We start from the raw sequence: 17,685 nt of genomic DNA, 5'->3' as shown, positions 1-17,685 counted from the left end.
AAGATTAGCACAGGTCTTCAGAAAATATTTTCTACAACTGGAGTCCACTTCTAATCTCTTGCTGCTTATCAGTGATTTGATCTGAGATTATGAAGCAGGTTACCTTGATTGTATTACAGTTTAAAGTATCGGTTCTGACTTTTTGCCTCCATGCACATGTATTTTATTACCCTTTTGCTGTCCTTAAAAGATAAATACATTAGCTAAATAAAATGAGGCAGAAAAGGAAAACACTTCAAAAACATGTAATAATGTTCCAACTTTTGCATATATTTTAAGTAAAACTGGAGTTTAAATGAACATGATATGCAATGTCCTGAAGAGATGAAGCTTCCACTAGAACCAAACATATACAGGTTTAAGCAATTGAACAGATCTGATTTTTAGAGTCAACCGACTTTTCTGATGTTTTCCATCTTAGTATCTGAACTCATGGCAATGCTCACGGCACCACTTCTTTTATCCTACCTTCTCTGTTTGTAGTAGTGCATTTCCTTTGATAAAGGAGATAAGTTCATCATTTTAGTTCATCTTGAATAGACTAAAAATATGTCCCTGCTGCCACACTGTTAATTCTAATGCAATATTCCAGCTTTAGGTCACTAAGCAACACAATCTGAGCATGTCAAAATTAATGACAGAAAAAGACTTCAGAAGTAATCTTCACTTATGCACTTGCATCAAGTCCCAGGGTACTACAATAAGGACTGAGATCAAATGAGAAACAGAGCATTTAAAGTCCTGGGCAGATGCTAGTCCAAATACATTTGTTCAAGGTACAAAGAAAAAAGAAAATATGCATTCCTTTGTTAAAATGGCGCTTTTTTTATATCTAAGATATTAGAGAAATTGTTAAAAATTTATCCTCTCATAAAGATTACTTGTGCAATGCTGCCAAGGTCAGGGTCAGGCTGAGTTATCAGTCACAGACTGGTTAAGTGCCAGACAAGCAAGATAAGCTGCCTTTTTCTCCTTTCTGTACTGCTTAGCAGCCAGTTTCTAATGGCATGCTGAAAAACAGGTAATCAAGTAACAGTTTCCCTCAAGTTTGAGATAAATTTGCATTCTGACACACTTCTTTGTCAGTTGTATAAATTCATACATATGTAGGGCATAAATCCCAGAAAAAATGTCACTTAAGTATCCAGACAAGAGGGAAAATAATATAAAATATTGTCATTCTTTAAGGATAATTTTGGGTCATCTCAGTGTGATTCTTTATCTAGCACAAAGTTGCAACCAGCACTGAAACACATTATCTATTTTTGAATGTAGTATTGTTATGCTTTTGATTTTCAGCAGTGTTTTAGGAAACACTGAAACGGAAGAAAGTAACATTTAACAATGGTCTGTAAAATGTGCTCTATATCTTTCCTAGTAATTGATCAATATTCTCATTGTGAGCATCAGGTATAGCATGACTATGAACAAGTAGTATATTAATATTGGTTATTCTATCCCTGAACTGTAACAGAGCTATTTCTGTCCTTTGAATAAAAATAGATTAACACATCTCTTTTACCATTTTGTATCTAGGGAGAATAAATCATAAGCAAAAGAATGCATGGTATTCCATGATGCCACAATAAAATTTGCTCATAGGAACCAGTGCTATTAAAAACACCACATTCTACTGGGATTGTGGCTCAAAGCTTAATGATTAAGTTACCCTTAAGACTACCCAATAATAAGGATTTGTAAATTCCCATCTTAATAATATGTAACACCTCTAGATAGTTTCAAAAATTTTTTGGGCTAAAAGGTTCGTTGGCATTGCCATTGACTGTAATCCATTGGAAGATTACTAAAAATAACATGACAAAAAAAAAGTGAAAAACATCATCAGTATGCTAATCTTACAGAGCAAGGAGTTTGCACTGAAGTAAAATTTAAAAAGATCTAAATATAATGAAGCTAGCTTCAGGTATGCATGCCAAATTCCCCCACTTCCTATTCTTTTTTTTTTTTTTTTTTTTGAAAAATAGCTAATTTGTAAAATTTGATGTAAGAAGAAGAAACCACCTACCAATAACTTTCTTTCCCCACTTCAGACTGGCTTTCACTTTGTAATACTACAATCTGGAAAATATTCTAAGTTCTGATAATTTAAATCAGATTATTTAAGAAACTTGCACCAATGAGACAATGTAAAATTCAAAGGATTAGAAATAATTTAAGACTTACAATGCATAATGGGAAGAAGAAAGGCATACTTCCTTTTAAAGAAGAGGAATAAAGATTCAAATACTATTTTTAAAAATACATTAAATTTAAAAAGCAGCCTGTGTATTATTTAATAAGCAATTATATTGACATATGGTTTATGTTAACACAAAAAAGCTCATGCTCTAGACATGAAACACCATTAAGAAGTCACTGTCCATAACTACATCAGTAGTATGCTTAGGTTACTCTGCAAATAAGGGAAAAACAAAATTTGAAAGAACAATTCCAAGAATTACTGAGAGAATCTGGAATAAATATGATCCTAATAAAAATTACACTGAACAATAAGAACAGAGAAGAAAAACTAGCCAAGAATGTATATTTAATTTTAATGTTTTCTGATAAGGAGTTATGGTTCAAGACAGATTTCCTGGGGGAGTTCCTTAACTGAAGACCTATCACGGCAAAGGACATAACTTGCCAACCTAAGATGTGATGCTGAAATTCCTAAAATGTGCTGTGGGGGTGGTGATATCTGTCAAGATGATATTTGTGGAGGAGTTTTTGAAAATAGCCAGGATCTAAACCATTAAGAATTTAAAAATTAAGGCAGCAAACTTTAAAATCAAACAGCTACTTCATAGCAGATTAAGTAAATGAGCGAAGGTACTTGCTCAAGACAGGATGAGAGTGTGTCACTGCATTCTGAACAGGCTGCAAGTGACAGAGCTGAGCTGCTGGAAGCCTTTCTGGGAGAGAATTACAATAATCCTCTCCATCAAAAGGGCATGTGCTGCTGCTATGAGGTCATCACAGGATAAATAAGGGCACTGTCTGCATCAAGCACACCACTAAAAAGACATTTTTCAATCTCATTCACTGCAGAAATCTCCACAGAGAAGAGGGGGATGAACTGGATATGAAATTTTTACTACAATTTCTTACTGCTCACAAATCCCCAAATCAGACTGTAGTGATGTGTAAAAGGAGAGAGAAATCTCCTAAAGAAAACAAATACATGCTGGTAAGATTTGTGCTTTTGCTGCGGCCAAGGCAGAGATAGCTGACAATACTGCCTATGTGAAGAGTTACGTTTGTGGAATCCTTTGTGTGACAGTCACCCAGCTCCTTATTGCTCAAACTGGGACAAAGTTTTTGATATTTAACATTCCCACAACACCCACCATGACTTCATGACATGATTTTGGTGTCTGCCAAACTAACCTTGAATGTCAGCACTGCTTTGCAGGAGCATAAAATATTTTATTATTAGTCTGATAGCCTGGGCCACAAAATAGTTGGTTTATCCCAGAATCCCAGAATACTTAATGTTGGAAGTGACCTCTGGAGATCGTCTAGTTCAACTCCCTCATGCAAGCAAATGAATTAGCATTTGGAATATAAAGTACTTTATTTCCTCATGCTTGGGCAAACTAAGATTTTCTTGCATTTACACATGTTGAATTGGCCTGTAAACTGAAAAATGTATTGTAAGTAACAATACACAAAACCTCCTTGTGTTCATAAATCACAAAAAATTTAAATAAGCATATAATGAAAATGCCAGTGGGTTTGGTTCATCAAACTAAATTAAGGTAAAAAAATGATTACGTGCATTTTTAAAACATTTTTGTAACAGTTACGTTTTAAAAGCACATCAGATTATTCACATTATCCATGAATTAAAAGTATTAAAAATTAAGCACTTATCAGCCCCCAATGAACAGTAAGTAACTTTCTTAAAAGAGAAAGCTTATGTGACAGATACAGTTTATGAAACTTCTGGTAGCATGATTATTAAAAGTAACAGCTTGTACCCCTGTAGCCTGACTAAATTTGAAAGAAAGTTCATAATGGAGGGGGGGAATTAGCTGGTGAACTTATGTCAACTATAGCAGTAGCCTTCATGAATAATTCAATATCTGCCCCATCCCCTCTATGTCTCAACAGACTAACAGCTGCAGCTCTCAAATGACAAGTGCTATTTTTTCGGAAGCTTCTGAAAATAGTAGACTGATTATAAAATAATGTATATAATAAAATTTTCTCTCGCTGCTTTTCACTTATAACCTACAGACACTGGTGAAGTTTTACAGCAAAAGTAGGAATTTTCAAATGGAATTTTTGGAGTCATGCAGCAGGTCTAGAGAATAATGGGAAAAGAATTCAGGTCTTCTACTAAAAATTTGGTCCTTTATCTTAACACAACTACACAATATACCCAGATTACTGCGTTCCTTAAACCTCATTTAGAGCAGCTTTGTACATGTGCAGGCTACAAAATTACGCTTTCATAACATGTACCTTTGTCGTGGCTTCATGCAGACGGGAAGAAACTTCCTGGTCTGAGGTTTTAGTGTCTAATGTTTTCTGTGATGTGTTGTGTGAAAATGTCACACTTAAGGATGCCAGAAAATACAACATGTTTGGTGAATATTCTGATGTGGAAAAGAGTTTCTCTTGAGTTAGAAATGGGAGAAGATGCTGAAGGAGATAGCAACACAAGTTTCCTTGTGCAACTAACAGCCTGTCTCACTAGTCCAGTTTAGGAAGAGGCTTTCATAGAATGTCTTCTCACACTTCAACAATTCAGAATAGAGGCTGTATAAATCTGCTTTTTTTTTTTTCTTATTAAGCAAGATAGGCAAAGAAACCAAAATCAGATAAATTCTACTCACTCAGAAAAAGACCTTCCACAGTCACCAGGCCTTACTGCTTAAAGGAATAGATCTCTCAGAGAAATAGTTTGTGTAAACAAGTTGACTATTTTTCAGTGTTGTTATGTAACAGTGTGTATTAAAGGAAGGAAAATATTAGCTTAATGTAATGCTGAAATAGCTAAAATTTTCTGATTTACTGAGAAGCTGTTGTATGCAGCAATTATGACTGAAAGCTGTAGTGGAAAAAATCTTTTTGATGACACAAACTTGATGCTTTGCCTTTTTTTTTCTTTTTAACAAATATATAAATTATATATAATTTTAAAATGATATATATTATATATCATTTAAAAATATATAATATTTCTGCCCATAACCCAGCTTCTGCTTGTAGGAAGTGTGCTGTATGCACAAGAGACGAAAAACCCCTTGCCTTGCATGCTCTATAGAGAGAAACACAATAAAAATTAAGAAAATATTGAAGATTTGAAAGTGATCATGTTGCCAAGAGATTATATGCTCCTTAAATATCTGCTTTGCCTTCTTGTATTGAACTGTTTCTCTTCACAGCTCCAGAAATGTCCTGCCTCTTCTTGTTCAACAAAACGTCAGGATCTTTCAGTGCTTGAATTGCCCAGTGGGTCTGGTATAGGCCTTACTTTAAGTGGGGTGCAAATTATTTAACTGAGCATTTGAATAAGAGCTTTCATGGCTTGAATTTTTTTCGGAATCAGAGTTCTATGTCTTACTGCTGACTTGTCATTGAAACATAAAGAAAGTGGAGTTATACAGTAGATTGCAGTTTAAATTGCTATTTCTAACATACTGAAGAGAGAGGTTTCATTCTATCACATCAAATGTATATTTTCTACACAACAGAATCTACATAATCAGGAAGATATAATATACTTTATGTTTTCACCTACTTACATTTCATATTTTCAAACAAACTAAAGTGGAATTATAAGGCCTTGAAAACAACAAAGCTCTCTGTCCATTCATATTTTTACATTTTTTAGATAACAGAAATAAAAAACTGAAACAGTTATGGAGATAGTGTATTTGAAGGCTTAATGACACTGCCAATGAAAATAAAAAATAAAATGTTATTAGATAGCTTTGTCAATTAAGCTCAATTTAAGATAATTTAGAAGTGTTACCACCAAAGAACTGCTTTGTCCTCAGTCATATTAACACTGTCAGCATGTTTAAATTTTCTGAATAATGCAAAAAAAGTACACTAAAAATTACAGTACTTTTCTTCAAAATGATAAATTTATAATTAAAGCACTGTCTGTATTTTTGCCAAGGACAAATTGTAACAGAAACAGAGGCCATAATAGAATTGACCATAAAATTTATTACTGACATTTTTGTATATTGAGTATTGTGATGGGATTAAAAATTACTCATTTTTAAGGTATCTCTTGCACTGCATAGATGCAGTTCTGAGATTCTGAGACAAGCTTCTGAGATTTAAGCAGGTGGAGTGCGACTGTATACCACAGCAAAGTCTGTATGCCTTGTAAGAGTCAGTGGTCAGCCCTGTCTCCATCCAGACAGTCCCCTTCTCTCTTATACTGTGGATAAGTATAATTTTTTCTTGAGTTATGTGTTTCTCCTGCATCTGGGGGCAAACAGATTTAAAAAAGGATATGTGTATTTTTATAAGGAAAAAAATTCCCCGTACAAACAGTGCTTTCAGAAGGGCCGTACTAGCCCAGACTATCATTACTGGTGAAGAACCCAGCTCTATGAATAATACATTTTTGAGGCCAGCTCACATCACAAAAATAGGCTGTTTCTGCTCATGAAAAGTGCACATCTAGCCTGACACAGGTAAAAAATCTGCTTCGGCCAACTAGAGAGGGTGATTCTCCCATTGGAAACATGCTATTGGCAAGGCACTGGAAAGTATTTTCAAGGGAAAAAGCCCCAACTATCCTACTTTGTAAACAGCAAGAAAATGTAATCTTATAACATTAATTTTATCCTAATTTTCCAGTGTATAATCACACATAAAACTGATACCTTTAATGATATCTGCAAGTTATTTATGTTACTATTCAAGTGTAAGATGGAAATATGTACAAGATTTACTGACCTATTCTATATATTGTTTTATCTGAAGATATGCAATACTCTCACTTAAGTATCAATATTTATTTTTGAAACATTACTGGGAGTCTGAAAATGCTAGTCCCTATTCAGCAGTGGTGAAAATAAATGGAATACAAAGCTAAGTGCTCTATTTTATGTAAACTAAAATCCGAAGCACCTATGAAAAAGCAGCTCTCAGCCTATTGTTTTTCTGCTAATTTTACCAGTTTTCTTAAGGTCTTTAGTTGTTTCTTTGTTTGTTTTTCCATGGAAAATGATCAGCTGTGTAAAATGAAGAAAAAACTGAAACATCCTCTTTATTTCATCTTCTTACTTGCAAAGCATCTACAGCTAAGATCAGCACTGATGTCTGAAACAGAATCTGAAACTGCTTAATGTATAGAACAGAGTTCTATATAGTAGGTCTTCAGCTTTGGAATTTATCATCTAATTTGTCCAGTCTGGAAGTGTATAAATTTCATCTTTTTTATCACATCAGATTCCAAGTAAGATCATGAAATACCAGGCAAACGGTTTTGAGATTCTGGCACTTAGCATTTAGATCTAAAAGCAATATATTGCTATGCTAGCAGCAGTTCCTTTTGTTTTTGTTTTTATTTTTGGGGGGAGGGTGTTTGGGTTTTTTTTTTTTGTTTGTTTGTTTTGGCTTTTTTTTTAAACAAAGGTAGCATAGTCAATATGCTTAAATTTAAAACAGAGTGGTTTTAAAAAAATGAAGTTTGACAGGCGATATAATGAGAAAATGTTGCATTCTACACTCTTTCATTTGGTCTTTGCCATCTTTCTTGACACTTCAGATAAGAATCAATTCTTGTGACAAATACCAGGATAGAAGTTCTAGTCTTTTACAAATGTATTAAATTACTCCTTTCACTTCTTGCTGCCCAAACAACTAATAGGTGTGTTGTAATCAGGGTCTTAAAGGGTAATAGCTAAGTGGTAATGATATTTGTTGAGTTGAACTGAGCCTAGTAATCAAGGCATAGAGGTAGCAAATGAAATCATCTAAGGACCTTATTTTCTCTGTCTTCTTTTTACATTATATGTCGTAACTGATACACCAATAGTATTTGTCTCCTAGAAATGCCCATATTACAAATCGCATCCTAAAGTAATTTTAGGACTAATTAAAAAGTTGACATTAATTCCAGAAACCTTGAAGGTCTATCTTGTAATAGACCCCCGCAAAATACAAAAATGCTCACCTCAAAAAACATGAAAAAAATTAAAAATATTATAATGAAAAACAGGGTTACAGTCATCTTCTAATTCAACCTGTCTATAAAATCAAGAGAAATTATGTTTGGTATTCTTACATTTATTTTTTTGATACTGGCATACACCAACATATATAAAAGCACATACGAAGAACCCACTAAAAAATACTGTATTTCTAACCCATAATACAGAGGATTTTAAGTCTAGAACAATAGAAGAAAGTCATTCACTTTATGTAGCAACTGTATATATGTGAAGAAAGAACACCATGTGATTATGGACTGATTATTTTTATGAGGTCTAACTGTGAAGAGACATTTTGACAGTTTTATTTACAGTTTAAGGCATACCCAGCAGCATGTAATCATAGTTTGAAAACCATATATATTTGTATAAAAAGCACACACACATATATAGAGAAATGTACGTACGTATAAATATATGTACATATTCATAAGAAACAATTTTACAAAAAACCCACAAGCCTAGTTAACACGTCAGTCTGCCATTGTAGCATAGTTCCAGGTAGCCTTTTTAGCATAATACCCTATTAATGGCACAAAACCAAACACCTATGTGAGGGACAACAGCGCGAATTGAGAGTCGTAAGAATATTAAAGGCATTTCCCAAAATGAAATAGTGTTTAAAAATATGTCTTGAAAATACAGATAAACTTTCTTTAAATATATTTAATTTATGTTAATGTATATATATAGCTATTTCAAAGCCAGCCAAGGCACTAGACTCACTACACTAGTTGTCATGTTGGGGAATTAATGGAGATTCTAGCTGTTGAAGATTTTTTTTCCCTTAGCTGTAGAGTAAAAAAAAGGAAGCCAGAGCTATCAACCCATCCAAACAAAGTACAGTTCAAAGAGAAAATTTAGATCAAAATGAAAGAATTACAGACAACATCAGCTTGTAAAGCAAATTCTGTTTTTTAATAAACATGTAGAGTGCCCATACACATTTAACATTAGTGGTTTTTTAATGGCTTAGGCTGTAACCTTAGTAGTCCAGTGTGGAAAGTGCTGTTGTCATCCCTGTTTTCGTTGGGATAGAGGTAGAAAGCAGCAAAGAAGGAACACAAAATTTGAGCTATTGATTAATTTTGTCTTTGGTGAAGACAATGGGAACACCCCGGCATCCAATAAACAGTATTTGTCTGGTTAGATACTTTCCATAAAGTTTAATTACTTACACCAAGTCTTACTGAACACTGAGAAGAACAGCAAGACATTTGTAATAGTAAAAAATCTTCATTTCTTTCCATCTACCGTCTTTTTTATTATCCTGTTTGTTCATGCTGTTAAGTCCAAAGGTAGAGCTGCTCATTAATGTGTGTTTGCAAAGCATCATGCACAATAGGCCCTAATCTCTGTTAGGACCTGTTACCACAATATCACAATAAGTGATAACATTAAGGTTTAGAGCTTTTTTTCTGTAGGCAATGAAGTAAAAAAATTCATTTTTTGATTTGTTTCTACTCAGCCTCTTACTGAATAGAACTTTGCATGAGAAGGAGCACACATCTCCTTATACAAATCCTTTTCTATAATTCACATATATCCAGGATACTTAAGAGTCCCCATCTTTGGATGATCAGGATTATTTATAAATTGGAAAATTTGTATTTATATTATAAAATTTAAAGGAAATACTATAATATTTTCTAAAATAGTTGGGAATAGCACATGTATTCCAGAATGGCCAGAATTACTGCCACCACTTGAAATTAGGTCTGTCAACATTCTGTGGTGATTTTATATATTCGTATTATTGGCAAATTTTAATTTTACTAAATAGGAATTTAAAAAGAAAGCTAAGATGTTAAACAAATACTCTGTTTAACCCAATGCAAAGTAGTCCGGATAAAATCCTATGACTGGACAATATGTAAAAAACCCCAAAAAGAATTAATTTCTTCTCAGTTACTTAGAAAAGAGAATCCTGTATAAGTGACTACAGCAGCATGTTCTGCCACATTTTTTTCATAAACTGAGTCCTGTCAATGACAGCAAAACAGATTGTGTGCATCTGCTGGGAATGAGCCAGATGACAGTGGAAGAAACACACATGGATACCTTGGCACAGCTACTAAAGAAGTAGAAGAACGGACAGAAAGAAGTAGAAAGCTCTGAACTTTAATTAAAATGGATTTCTAGCAAAAGTGAAGTTATCTAAGAGTCTGTTGCTTTGCTTTAGACTGTAATTCTCTAAAAGTCACTACATATTTATAGTCTACATTGCCTTGTTTACTCCCTATGGTACTTATATGGACACTGTTACTGCAGTGTCTGTGTCCCACAGAATTTGTCTCATAGAAATATCACCTCATTCTACAGACAGGGAATTGATGCATGAGCAAAGTGAAATCTTCACAGTGCTATAAAAGGGGTTTTGGAAGAATTAATTCCACACAGCCTAAATCCAGGCTGCCATTGTAGATGCTAGAATATCCTTCCTCTGCTTAGTTGTGCTCTCAGACAAAAGTAGCATTTTACCTAAAATTGATACTAAGCAAATTGCCTGCTAGTACTCTAGCATTACAGGACTAGAGTGTCTGACAATATGAATTAGCATAAATGGTGATTGAGTCAGCTTTGCTCTTGCTTCTTGCATCTTCTCAAGTTTCACTTGAATATATGGATTGAGAATCCAAGATGGCTCTAAAAAGGATCACTGAGTTACAGTTGTCAGTACAGAACTGGCAACAAAAATAGTTGCAACTATGTATTCTCATATAAAAGGAGAACCTGATCTCCACTAATGGTTAAAAGTATTCTCCAGCTCTTGACTCATCAAGGCACCAGAACAGCATGCTTTCTCCCTCCCTCCCTCCCTCCCTCCCTTCTTCCCTCCCTCCCTTCCTTCTTTCCTCCCTCCCTTCCTTCCTTCCTTCCTTCCTTCCTTCCTTCCTTCCTTCCTTCCTTCCTTCCTTCCTTCCTTCCTTCCTTCCTTCCTTCCTTCCGAATTCCTTCCTTCCTTCCTTCCGAATTCCTTCCTTCCTTCCTTCCGAATTCCTTCCGAATTCCTTCCTTCCTTCCTTCCTTCCTTCCTTCCTTCCTTCCGAATTCCTTCCTTCCGAATTCCTTCCTTCCTTCCTTCCTTCCTTCCGAATTCCTTCCTTCCTTCCTTCCGAATTCCTTCCTTCCTTCCTTCCTTCTAAAGAAAATAGTGTTCCAATAACAAGAACGTACTAACACTTCTGAATTTTACTCTGATGTTTTACACACTATTTTGTCTTATACAACAGGAATAAAATGGGACTGCCAATTGAGTAAAGACTAATACAGCATCTAATGTTCTGAGCACCTCAAGTAATGTGGAACATCTGGAATTCTCATGAGTCCAGCAGTCTCAGTATACATACTGTATATGTATACCATATACAGTGATTATTTGGTATTCTGGCAGTACTTCAGAATAACATTAGAAAAATGGAATGATTTGGACTTTATAAAACTCATACATAATTATATATATATATATATATATATATATATAAAACTCATTACATAATATAATTAACATCCAGCGGACAGAAGCTGAGGTATACTCTCCTAATTGGAGAAGAGCTCTAGAACAGCATAAAATGTACCTTCACATTCCATCTCTTTTCAGGATGTGTGAATGGCAAGCCTACTTTATGCAGACTTTAACCCCCAAGGGTGACTTAGAAAACTGCTTAAGTCTGCTTATAATGTTCTTGATCAAAGAAGTGGTAGATCTTTATACATTCTTCCCAAGGTGGTCCAGAAGAGAAGATAAGAAGATCTTCTTTTGAAATGTTCTATTCAAATGGTATCTTTGTTTCTAATGAGTCTGGAAAAAGAGTCAGAGTGGAACTGAGAAAAAGAGGTGGATATTAATTAATAGCATGAAGTCTGTATATAAAGCAGTTTTTAGTAGGTCATTGAGTCAGTGAAGTTATGTTCGAATACATGAGCAAAGGACATAGTGCCATGTATTTACTTATATCTTAAATACTTTTACATAAATATATTATATGTGGATGTAAGTTCTCTTCGTATTTCTGAAATCAGAAGTTCCAAATTATAGTAAAAGAAAAGGAAACAGCAGCATGCTTTTATAACTTATGAGCTGCTCCATACTCTTGGATAAATACTAGTCAAGGCAGAATATCAGCGGAACTTTTTAACCAGAGTTGTTATTCTTCATTAATTCAAGCATAATAATGTGGTCAGGAAATTAGCTTTGGACTCACACCCACACATTCAACAGGCACATTAACTATACAAGAAACTGGCTGAAAGGGCATGCATGCTAGGCCACAAGGTCTTTCCTAAAGGACCACCCAAACTCTGCTGAAGATGAGAGAGAACATGCAAAAAATGGTTATTTTTGAACTACTTTTTCTCATATAGGTTTATTAAACACTCCTAGGTAGACTGAGAGATTTATCACACTCTGAAGCTGTACTTCTTGTCTCAGCCAACCCATAATCAATCCATTTCTCACTTACAGCATGCTCACTGTCCTCATATTCAAACACCTCTTCATGTTTCTAACTCCTATCCTAGATTTCAGAACCTCATTAGCCATGGTATATCTCTGTTCAAAAACAAACTCAAATGGAAGAATGAGGTCACTAAAAATTATGAAATACTGTCACAGAGGTGATTAAAATCTGGTTTTACATATTTAGATGAATGGACTTGCAAATTTAAAGATAACATCAAAAGAACTTTTTCTTATACATTGTACTTTATAAAGTAAAACTTTTCAGACAATGCAATAGCAAAAATGGCATGGAATTTGTTGTTTAAACTAGTTTAAAGCTATATTACAGACTAGAAACACAGAAAGGCTTGCATTTTTTAGTAAGAGAGATAAAAGAGAACAAGAGACTTAAACAACAGGTAAGGAACTATGACATTCCAGGGAAACATGACTCAGTTACAGTCCTTCATTCAATTACTATTTCTTTATCTATACAAAAATGTAATGGCCTGACATTTGGAAGCGGAGAGTAGCTTTCTCCCAGAATATTCTACCACCAGTGGAAGACAGAATTTGCCATTAACTGCTCTATATTAAGGTTAGGAAGTCTTTCCAGTCAGATTTCTCAATTCTGAATTTCTACTATAAAAATTAAACCAGTGTTTATAAAGGACTTACAGACTTAATCTAGGGTTGTGGATTCTGGTAGACAACAGGACACAGCAAAGTAAAACTTAAATTCCCCTTTTAGGTGTTGCCCTAAGTCCTCTCTAATTTTTTTAGTAAGTCCCAGCACAAATTTAAGGTTCTAATAAAGTTGATTATTTCATTCAACTGAGGCATTGCATAATGAACTTGCACCAAAAAAAAAAAAGTATGCAGTTCCAATTAAAATTTACATTTAGGGGTTCTGATTCCCTTCTCTTACACTGTATATATTAAGCTGTTGTTCACTTCTGCGCTTCACTTGCAATTTTTTTACCTCACATCTGTTGCCTCAAATAAAGTTCATGTATCTCTTGGGAGATGATAATTACTGAATTGTACATTAAGAATAAACATATATTTTTTAAATGCTCCCATTATTTTTAGGTTTTGGAATTCATACTGAAGGATTCTCCTCCCTGGTCTTAGAAATTGTAACCAATGGGTTACATGTGGTGCTGGCAATTATTACATTCAAGAAACTTGTTCAAAATTTGGAGCACACTTTGAAACGGAATGTGCCTTATGTTCACTTTTTCAGTAGAAAACCTGTATTTTAGTTTTAGATATCTAGTTTAGATCATGAGATATTCAAAATGGTCTTTGTGAATGGACATAATAGTGGGTATTGATTTAACTATTCTGCATATAAGAATAGGATTTAGACCAACATAAGAAAATAGAATGGTGATGATTCTTTCTTTCACAAATTATCATCATCAGAATCTCACAAAACTATATGTCTTTAGACTCCTTGTGATCTTAAAGAGGCCTTTTTGGTATATCCACATTGTATTTTGAATTTGTATCTATCAAGCATGGGACCTGTATTTTTAGATGATATTTAACTCACAGGGCAATTTTCTGATCCATTAGTGAAACAATTTTCTCTTTCTGATCACATCTGGAAAACAATAAAGCAAGAAGAGCGAATGAATACTTTCTTCCTGACTATTCTTAAAATTACTTTTTATCTGAAATCTGTAGAAGCGTTACTCAGTGGCCCGTTGGAGTATTCAAATAAGTAGTGGTCTCATGACAGGTTTGCTTGTAATCATATACATTTTTATGTATATAAAAATGTTAGAACAGAGTGCTACTGTTTTACATTAGTGACTTCTAGAGACTTGTAACAGAAAGCAGCTCAAGAAAATCACCATTTGTCCAGATATGCGACAAGTACTGCTCCTAAAAACAGACCAGAATATCTTTCTTTTTATGTCATGTCTCTTTGCGGCATAAGATATTGCTTCATACTGTTATTTATTGACAAAAAAAAGTTAAATAAAAAACACGCCCTGCCTCCATTGAGAAATCCTTGCCCTGTCACTTATGTATATTATTATGCGATTAGGAACATGGGGAAGAAATCCTAATAGCTTTAGAATTGTGATGCAAAATTAGTAATTTTTCTATTGCTTGCTTTGTATCTGTCATAGGATTTACATTATGCCTATCACCACTGTATCACCCCTTACGCAATTTTTAAAAATATGAAATTCCAGAAAAGATAGCACCCAGGAAGGATGCTTTCTAGATGACTATTTTGCAGGTCACCACTGAATGTAATACTAAGCCTGTGACAATTTCTACTGGAAGCATAACTGAACTAAATGCAAGGTTCTGGATGAGGATTTAAGTACTGAAACATGTACTGAAAATAGATTCTCATTTCACTTTGTCAATAACAATTTTTGGAAAACCCACAAAAATATTAGTCCCACTTGCATGCCAATATTACAGGATATGTAGAATATTCTTCTGTTTCTATCCTATGCATAATCTTTTTTACTGCAGCATCAAAAATAAAATAGAAACACCAGATCCTATTGTTTTCCTTGTGAAGATATGCAGATTTCTACCTACCCAGGATACAGGTACAACTGTGGGAAGTTCTGCTTCAATTAGGTAGCTTGCCAATCATTTAATCATGTTTTAAGGATAAACTGAAAAACTATTTTCTACTTAACATACATTTTAAATGTAAATCCATATTATTTCCAATTGATAACCATTCATCATATAGCTAAGAGTACTAGTAATCCAACTAACCTAGGCTATATTTTTTTAAATGTGTATACTCAAGAACATGAATGAAATTTGTTTTAGTTTTAAATGACCATACCAGTTCATAGGCTCTTACCAACATTTATGGTCATATTTATAATTTCTAAAATTTGGATGGGTGTTTTGGATAAAGTTATACATTTTGTATGCCACTGCATGGATGCATTTTCTGGCCCAGTATTCTGAAATAAAAAAATGTGTCATGAAGAAGTTTAGTAAGTATGCAAATTCACACTTATTTCATAGATTGCACTGGGGTCATAACACAGAATTTTTCTCATTCCTCTGCTATATCAGTTCCTTGTCTCCATCACAACACATAAACAAGATGAAGGAAAAACAGATGATTTCTCCAAGACTGTCGGTAAAACAGGTTCTCATCAAATACTGTTCAAAAGATCATTCCTTACAACTGTACGATTTATTTCAATCAACAGTCATTAAGACCGCTGCCCTATGTCTACAACAGTTAAAGATTATTCACAGCAAGATTAATTAAATACACTTCAACAGGAATTTTTAATGAAAAAATTGTCCAAGATTAATGTTTTAAGTTTGGCTATCATGTATTGTCCACTCTCCTCCATTTATATCCCATCTTACCAAATAGACCATATCCACATTCCTCTTAATCTTCCTAAAGGCCTTCTTCTTTTGCAGTTCTCCCACTTATCATACTCAGTATAGGCAGAAACACATTCAGGACACAGATAGACAGACATAAAGCAGCCCTGAGGCTAAGTCTAGAGAACATACTGTCTCCTGCTGGTTTCACAGAATATCCCCAGACCGTATTAACAATTTTTATAGTAGTTGCCTAGGCATTCCCATGGGATATGGCAATCAGAGGGGAATTCTTGGCAGTAGAAGCATGAAGCTAAATGCCAGTCTGAAGGGGATATATGGGCCAGCATTATAGGATGGTCACAGAACCTCAGTGTCCTGTTGTTTCTCTGCAATGTCCTCCTCTCCTAGCTCCCATCTTTAGGGACAACTTTTTCCATGAAGTCCATATTGAATATTTAAATGAAAAGTGCTGCAGTCAAGCTTCTTACAGTGTGAATATCTTCTGAAACATTACAATTTCTCTGATGATTTAACAATATCTACCCTATCTGGTTAAAAGAATGCACAACTTTTTCAAATATAATGTCATATCAAAATATATTTTTCACTAGGGGGAAGAACCTATTCAAAATCACATAAATAGCACACGCTACTGTGTTACTTGGTTTTTTATACTACTAAAATTAATGTACCACGTGGACAATGTTCTGCACTTTGTGGACTTGTGCAGATGTGTTTTATAAACAATTTCACAATCCTCCCTTCTTGCCCTTTGTACATACTTTGCTAACAGTTATTGATTGACAACTTAAAAGTAAATAGTGAAATTTAACTGAGCATGGTTTCCACAAGTGGCATGCACCCTATATCTATAAAAGCAAACATAAATAATGTTGTTTCTAATTCAGTTCACTTACATCTTTTGATTACAGTATAAGAAATAAAAGATGGTAATATTTAAGGTGAATTCCTGCGCTGGTATTTGGTTAATAATTTTTATTATAAACTTCACCTAATCAATTATATAGTTGAAGAAAATAGAGTAAGATAAGACTTGTTAGATTTGAATCTAAGTTTTGTATCAGCTTATAACCTGGGAAAAGCAGACAGAGTAGCTTTATACCATCTGCTCAATTCTGTCCTTAATCTGTGGGCTGCCTTATGGTTAACTTAAACGAAGGCAGCAGATACTGACTGACTTTCCAGGACCAACTGTACTGGCCAAGATCTCTGGAGCTCTCTTCACTCAAAGTCTTGCAGGCTTCCAATATCGGGGAAGGTGCCAGAAGGCAGAAATAAGTACATCTACCCTGCTGGAACAGGTAACTGCTAAAGCACCTGTTCGGAGGATTACAAAAGGAGCATAGTCTATCAGATCTCACTGGTGTGATTACTGAATCCATATTGTCACAGAGTATATTACAGTGTTAAAATAATTCTCAGACAATTTGTCCAGAACTTGTTCTAAGTCAGATAACACACATGTAGGCTTTCCTAGGACATATTTCTGCAATCTAAATGTATTCAGTTGTTTAAAAAAAATTAAAAAAAAAGGCTGGGTGGGGTTCTCTTTGGCAAAATTTCGGAGTATCAGTCCTACAATTGAAATGACTCAAAGATTCTTTTTCATTATGCTTCCCTCTATTTTTCTTCCACATTTGCTTTCTCTTTACAGTGGAAGTTGCAATGTAGCTATATCAGAAAATTATATCAATA

General features: G+C 34.3%; 1 protein-coding gene across 15 annotated transcripts in view; it reads right to left on the bottom strand.

Annotated features, from left to right (window-relative positions):
- MEF2C (myocyte enhancer factor 2C) overlaps window positions 1–17,685 on the bottom strand; it is a 136,466-nt gene that overhangs the window by 98,980 nt on the left and 19,801 nt on the right. Inside the window, exons 2-3 of one of the 15 annotated variants that reach the window (XM_048290835.1) lie at window positions 14,189–14,239; window positions 11,768–12,014 (exon numbers count right to left, since the gene is read on the bottom strand). The exons of 10 other annotated variants lie outside the window; for them this stretch is intronic. The gene's annotated coding sequence lies outside the window, so the exon portion shown is untranslated. The remainder of the gene's footprint in view (window positions 1–11,767; window positions 12,015–14,188; window positions 14,240–17,685) is intronic. 4 more of the 15 variants (XM_048290836.1, XM_048290839.1, XM_048290837.1 and 1 more) reach the window with 4 other exon arrangements.

This window comes from Corvus hawaiiensis, chromosome Z (assembly GCF_020740725.1).
Source record: "Corvus hawaiiensis isolate bCorHaw1 chromosome Z, bCorHaw1.pri.cur, whole genome shotgun sequence".
Lineage (NCBI taxonomy): Eukaryota > Metazoa > Chordata > Aves > Passeriformes > Corvidae > Corvus > Corvus hawaiiensis.
This window is presented reverse-complemented; position numbering and strand designations above follow the sequence as displayed.